The sequence below is a fragment of the Cherax quadricarinatus genome, chromosome 68 (genome assembly GCF_038502225.1).
Source record: "Cherax quadricarinatus isolate ZL_2023a chromosome 68, ASM3850222v1, whole genome shotgun sequence".
NCBI lineage: Eukaryota > Metazoa > Arthropoda > Malacostraca > Decapoda > Parastacidae > Cherax > Cherax quadricarinatus.
In genome coordinates, this window is record NC_091359.1 from 13740786 (window position 1) to 13748018 (window position 7233).

The 7233-nt window shown below is 39.8% G+C and overlaps 1 protein-coding gene across 3 annotated transcripts in view; it reads left to right on the forward strand.

The window, feature by feature from the left end:
- Positions 1 to 1304: 1304 nt before the first annotated feature.
- The window catches only part of mv (lysosomal-trafficking regulator mauve), a 207150-nt gene continuing 201221 nt past the window's right edge, over positions 1305 to 7233 (forward strand). For 2 of the 3 annotated variants that reach the window (XM_070099689.1, XM_070099691.1), the window contains exon 1: positions 1305 to 1439. The gene's annotated coding sequence lies outside the window, so the exon portion shown is untranslated. Of the gene's footprint in view, positions 1440 to 3478; positions 3617 to 7233 lie in introns of those variants that run through there. The other variant, XM_070099690.1, reaches the window with a different exon arrangement.

Here is a 7233-nt window from a genome sequence, read left to right on the forward strand (position 1 = left end):
TTCAGTTTGACAGTACAAATCTCAATGAGAGGAAACCAGTCTAAGGTGTCCCATGTTGCATGACTTCACAGGGTCTGGCACTTTTTTTCGATAAAGATAAGTATTTGAGGTACTGATCTGGAACCAGGCCATGGGGGCACTGACCCTTAAAAAATCCTTTAGGTATTCTTCGTGGAAATCTAATAAGACAATCTTACTGTGATGCTTGGCAAAAGATTCCCATAGAATTTTTGTGACTGACGACCCTTTTATCAATCAATCAGTCAAGTTTATTCTCTATTCTACCCCTTCCCCCTCAATGTTCAGTGTCTGACCCTAGTTTTCAGAATAGGGTGGGGGGGGGGGTATTTCAACTGACTGATCATAAACTCACACAAATTAGTGCAAAAAAAAATATGCACTGTCTTGGCTTTAGAGTTCTGCCAACCAAAATTCCTTCCCTGCTAATTGGAGCCCTACTATTCAGGGTTCTGAGGGTTATTTCCCCTAATATTTTTGAAGTGCCTCTGGCAATAATTTCGAGGACCCCAATGGAAATAAGTCACTCTGGGTGACTTTCTTGGGTTATCCTATGTAATCTACACATATGCTGCTATGTATGATAATTTATGTAACTTTGTATGTGTACCTGTACCTGAATAAACTTACAGAACTCTTAAGTTTCTAACCAGAGCTCCTAAGTTGTTAATAAAAATTCCTAAGGGTTAATATTAAGTTTAGGTCCAGGTTAGAACTTGTATATTATTTTATTTAAAATACAAGCATGTAATTTATACCTCAGCAACAATTGTTGTTTCTTGTGCAAACTTCAATTTGGGAAATATCTCCCAAATTTTTGCAAATATTTGCAAAAAAATAATGCATTTTCGCAGGAGTGGCACATCAGAGCCAATTAACACTCAATATTGAGTCATGTAATGTGTCTGTCTAGCCAATCACAGCAGCATAAACAAAGACGCATCAAATGTAAACAAAGTCGTGCCAGTCCCATATCTACCGCTGGCGGAGTAATGGATTATATTAGGTTAGTTTAGGTTGGGTTTCCACAAAGTGAAACTATGTCCATGGCTTAAGTCATCTATTATTGAATATTTTTGGAATAAATTATCGGGGAACTCAGAACTAAGCTGCCAATCAGAGCTCTTAAGTGAGGGAGGTAATCTGATTTAATCAGAGGAAGTAGAGGGACAGCTGCAACCCCCTGGATCAAGAGCACGTCTCCTATATAAATTCACTCTCCAAGGAAAGGGAGGGTAATTCCATTTCCTTGGATCAAGAGGGTTGAAGTGAGGGAAGGGTGATGTTGGTGTCCCTGAGGGAGGTGAGGGAGAGTGGCAGCCCTGGCAGCAGGAAAACAAAGCTTGACTGCCTCATCAGAAAGTTAAAGCTGCGAGGCTCTTCTTCCAAGGCAGTGTTCCTGGGTGTCTGCGTGAATAACCGTGAGTATAAGTGCATGTGATGAGTGTCTGTGAGTGTGGTGAGTCTGTGAGTATAACTGAGTTTGAGTGCGTGTGTGTGTGTGCAACTTGAGTGTGAGGGGCTAGTGTGTCTGAGTATGTGTTTGTGAGTATGTGTCTTTGAGTGTCTGTGAGTATGTGTCTTTGAGTACCTGTGGGCATGTGTCTGTGAGTACCTGTGAGTATGAGTGTCTGAGTATAATTGCCCGTGAGTTTGTGCGTCCGTGCCTTTGTATATGTGAGAGTAACTGTGAGTGTGAGTGTGAGGGTGAGTGTGTGTGGTGAGTGTGTCTCGTGGCTGCCAGCTCGTATTACACCCAGAGTGTCTAGTGACAGGCGGGGAGGTGAGCATCACCTGACCTGCTGCTGCTCTTTCTGTAACGTCTGCTGAGACACTCTGTGGGGTGGAGTTCCTACATCTGCTTCTGCTGAGACACTCTGTGGGATGGAGTTCCTACATCTGCTTCTGCTGAGACACTCTGTGGGGTGGAGTTCCTACATCTGCTTCTACTGAGACACTCTGTGGGGTGGAGTTCCTACATCTGCTTCTACTGAGACACTCTGTGGGGTGGAGTTCCTACATCTGCTTCTACTGAGACACTCTGTGGGGTGGAGTTCCTACATGTATCTGCTTCTGCTGAGACACTCTGTGGGGTGGAGTTCCTACATCTGCTTCTGCTGAGACACTCTGTGGGGTGGAGTTCCTACATGTATCTGCTTCTGCTGAGACACTCTGTAGGGAGTTCTTACATCTGCTGAGGCATCTACCACAGTCCTGCCCAGGTGTATGGCTGGTACTTATACACCTGAGTGTACAGCTGTTAGGGGGTGACACCCTCCTGACCAGGTGTCTTTCTCACACCTGGCTAACTTCTGTGGTATCTGACAGTTGTAGCCAGCATTTGTGCTACACCTGGCAGTTCCACATCTGGCAGTCTTCTTTGGCATCTTACAACTAGGGCCTAGCATCTGTTGCACACCTGGCAGTCTTCTGTGACATCTCACAGTTGTGACCAGCATCTGTGCCACACCTAGTTGTCTTCTGTGGCATCTCACAGTTGTGACCAGCATCTTTGCCACACCTAGTTGTCTTCTGTGGCATCTCATACTTGTAGCCAGCATCTGCATCACACCTGGCAGTCTTCTGTGGCATCTCACAACTGTGGCCAGCATTTGACCTACACCTGGCAGTCTCACACCTAGCAGTCTTCTGTGGCATCTCACAGCTCAGGCCTAGCATCTGTTATACACCTGGCAGTCTTCTTCTGTGGTGTCTCATATTTCTCACCTGGCAATTGACCTGCACAACTGAATCTTTTGAGGCATTTTACACAGTTATGCCTTAGTGTCTGTCCCACACTTTACTAAAACAGTCTGTGGTGACTTACACTGTTCTCACCCAACGTCTGTCGCACATCTAATCAAAACTTCTGTGGCATCTTACACAGTTCTTTTCAACGCCCATCTGCTTCTGCTGTTTCAAAGTCTGCCGTGGCATCTTGGACACTGGCCATGTGTCAGCCTCCCTCACATCTGCCTGCATCTTTTGTGATATCTCCTACAGTCCTGGACAGACTTTTTGTTTTTCCTGCCCACACCCGACCACACCTTCTGGGACATCCTGGTCAGATGTATAGCATTCCCATGCCTGACTAAATCTGTGACATCCTGGTTAGGCATCATCCCCTCCAACAGTAATATTCCTCGTCATCTGCTGCTGGGTTGTCTCCATCAATCTGATTGAGGCATGTGCTCTACATGTATCTGACTCAGGTGAAGTGCTCTTGATCCAAGGAAATGGAGCTTCCCCTCCCCTTTGGATCAGTCCTGATTACAGCCTAATCTCCAGAAGCTATATGACCCCAGGGGTTTTATCACTTCCCCATGAATTTATAATAATATTACTGCAGTGCATTTGATCTGCATCTCACTGTATGGAAGGTTGATCCAAGTTCTGGATATTCACATGTATTTTGCAACCTTATGTCTCGGTGAATTATTGTGTCCTAAAGCAGAGGGATTTTTTTTTGGTGAAAGTGAATAGTGGCTGTATTGTCAGTCTTGGAAATGTGTTTTGTCAAGAGCAAGAAAGTATGAGAATCAGCCTGACAGTGAAAGTGCCTTTAGTAGTGTTATGGTATGAACATCTACATGCTGGGGTAAGCTAAGCAGTTCTTTTTGTTTTCTTCAGAATGGTGCCCTGATGTTGGTTTAAAACTCTTAATCCAAAAAATTATAGCTACCCTCCTCTTCCTCAAATCAAACTTACTTATCGCCCATTCCTTAGGCACTGCATAACTCAAATTAATTTAGTGCTTCCCCCATGAATATAATATTGGTTCTAGTTAGTATGAGTCAAGATAAGGTGCAAGTAACTTTATTCAGGTACAGGTACACATAGGTACAATTATCATACATAGTGTAAATTACTTAGGATAACCCCCAAAAATCAGATAAAGTGACTTATATCCATTGGGGTCCTTGTACTGCCTTCTACTATGGGAGTAAGATGGGAGCAGACTGGGGGGGGGGAATGGGATACCCAGGAGAAAGGTGCATTCATAAGGTGAGAGTGAACTTGTGCCTCTTTCACTGGCTTGCACCCCATTTTTTTCCTCCTCTTGCTAGCCCCCTACTCCCTGCTTTTCTCTGTCTTCCCCACTTGTACAGTAGTATTTACTCTTTGTGCAATGGTATGTGTTTAATCTAATCAACTTATCTAGCTCCTTGCTGAAAGTGTCACCCTCAACTCTTGACTCATTTTTTGACATTTTATCAGCAATTAACCCACTGCACCAACTTTGACATTAATGTTCCACCCACACTAGTTCCCTAGCTCCACTAAACCCCAGCACCATTAACCTCTGTCCTTACACATTACCACACCTCAAAGCCATATCACTTGTATGGGTTTAGTGCTTAATTTTAATGGAGTGTGTATATGTTTTGTAATAATAATTCCTCTATCTTATCCTAATAATTCTCTATCTTATCCCCATCTCTCTTCCCCATTTTTCTCTTCCTTAGCTTTCTCTTCTTCATCTCTCCCCTCCCCATCTCAATCTTCCCATCTTTCTGTTCCCCCCTTGCCCTCTTCCCATCTCTTTCTTCCCCTTGACCTGCATCATTCTAACCTATATTTGATGAGAGTACATGTGCTGTATCACAGTATTGTTCAGTGTAGTAGTATCTGCTGTGTAAGATAGAACTTTTTACGAGTTTTTTCGGAATATTTTTACATGGAACGATACTACCAGCATCACTCATCTCAGTGTACATGCTGAATGACTTGCACTTATATCTCTAAATTGTTTATATTTTATTTTATGCAAGATAAAAGTTAATTTGAGTTATATTTCTTTTTAAACACTCATGCATATCATATTGATTGTACACAAAATACCTGCATTGGTTGGATATATCACAGTCGGTTTTGTGATATGAATGTTGCTGAGAAGCCCTCCAACTTAAAAGCCGTATAAGTGAGCGTTGGTTGGGGGAAATTGTGCCAACAACTTCTGATGTCTTTTTCCTGATTCCCTATTGCTGCAAAGTGCTGATGATCTTTTACTGAAAATTTCAAACTTACGATATAAAATGTAAGAATTTGTACCTTGGTAGGAAATTGGTGATGTAAAAAAATGTACCAATATGAAGATGGTACAGGTATTGGAACATTACATCTTGCATATCCTCCTTAGCAGTTTTTTATTGAATTACCTAGATAAAAGGCAAAGCTGTTTATTCATTATTACTGAGCCAGTGAAAAATGAAGCCAGTCATATTCATAGAAAAAGTCTGTTTTTAAATATGGCATTAATGGCATCAAGGTTTTCATTTTTTTATTAAAGGCTTTGCCATTCTGTATACTGCTGTACCTTCTATCAGTACTAAGCACCTGTACTCAGGAATCCATCTCTCTGAATGTTCTGTTTGTCTTCCATGAGGACAAAGATAACTCATTCTCCAAAATGATTGAACTGATAAACAACATTTGGCTACAATCTTAGTTGCCAGTACCACAATGCTGTATTGTATATATTGCATTGTATTCACAATATGAGAAGCAGAATTTAATAGCAGCAGTCACAAAGTTTCAAGGTTAATAATAACATTGTAATACAAGTTTTAACTCATGATAATTAAAAAAAAAAATATTCAAGGTGGCTACTAGGCTACTCTAACAAGTGTTGTTGAAGGGTATATACACAGAAAAGATTGTTGCTCAGTATTTTATATATGGTGAGAGTATACTTTAATCCCTGTTTTGGATGACAAACTGTAGTGACACATACATATACACAAACTGGTAGTGACACATATACACAAAAATCATACTGCTCTTTGTTTCCTGTGACCCACCATTGTAGGTCTTCAAACAGCTGTTTAGGTTGGGTGTGACTTAGTCTCTCCCAGAAAAATAATCTTAACCCACACAGCATTTCATGTGAGACAGGTCCAATATATACGTACCACATGTGGCACCAAAGCAAGGAAACAATAATCTGAGTAAGAGCAAAGTCAAGAGGATTTTCAGGTACAGAATGACATCAGTGATTCAGGTTGCAATGAAGACAGTTTTGATGGATTCTACAGAAATAAAGATTCTGCAGTAGTGAAAATACCAGCCATCTAATAGAAGATGGCATGCATATGTGCCCTTCCCCAAAGAAAAAGTAATAATTGTCATTAAATGAGTAGCTGCAGGAGTGGTGATGAAGGTCCTGATGAAAAGTGTGACTAAAAGCTAGTGATAATGATGTAGTTGACTCTTTTGACTTAAGCCTGGTAAATGCTTTCCTGAGTGTATTCCTAAGAAAGATATTAGCTACTCTGTATTTACAGTTGCAAAAGTACATTAAAAATCTATGAAAAATGCACTGTACTTGTGTAAGATATGTGATGTAGCACACTGCCTCTTTCCATGTTTTATAGATTACCACACCATTAAATACATCATATATGTTAGAAAGCCCTTGAAAATAGTGTAAATGCAAAAGTTTCATTGAAGGAACAAAATGATCATATTTGATGGAATATGATTGTGTGAACAAGCTAGTGCAATATTTGAATTTTGCCGTTAGTGAAAGCCAGGCTTAAATTCATCATATTTCAACACTTCATAAAAAAATGCATATAAAGATTCCAAATTTTTCAGATTTCTTTTCATAGTTACTATATTCATTCAGTGCTTGATGTTCTCCAGTTCTAAAAAAAAAAAAAAAAAAAAAAAACTATTTTTGGTATTTTTCTTAGAAACTGCTTACAGTTCAGAATCTAATGGCCCGTGTACATTTGATAGGCTTTAAATTTAACAAATTGTACTATACAACAAATGTCCTCTCTTCTAGCAGAGGAGGCAGTGCAGTCAGTCTAGCCTGAAAAATGAATCCACTTATAATTAATTGCAGAATTATTTTTGCTGTGTTTCATTGATGAATATTTAAGGAAGATCCTATACAAAATAAAGACAAATGTAATCAGGGTAACGTAAGTGTAGTCATGTTTTTGTACTGTAATTTTTCTTTTTCCTTTGCTATGAATTTTAGTGCTAAGTCTTATGAAAACCCACCCAAAATATACACCAAAGCAATAAAAATTTAATTTTAATTATCTCCTGCATTTTGTAAAATATTATAAAAAAAAAAATAAAGATTTAGAAATTTATGCATGTGGTATACACTAGATATATTAAATGATTGAGTTATGAATATAACCAGCATGGTGCCATATATATTTTGAACATGCTGTAAATATATGTTACCAATGAACAACA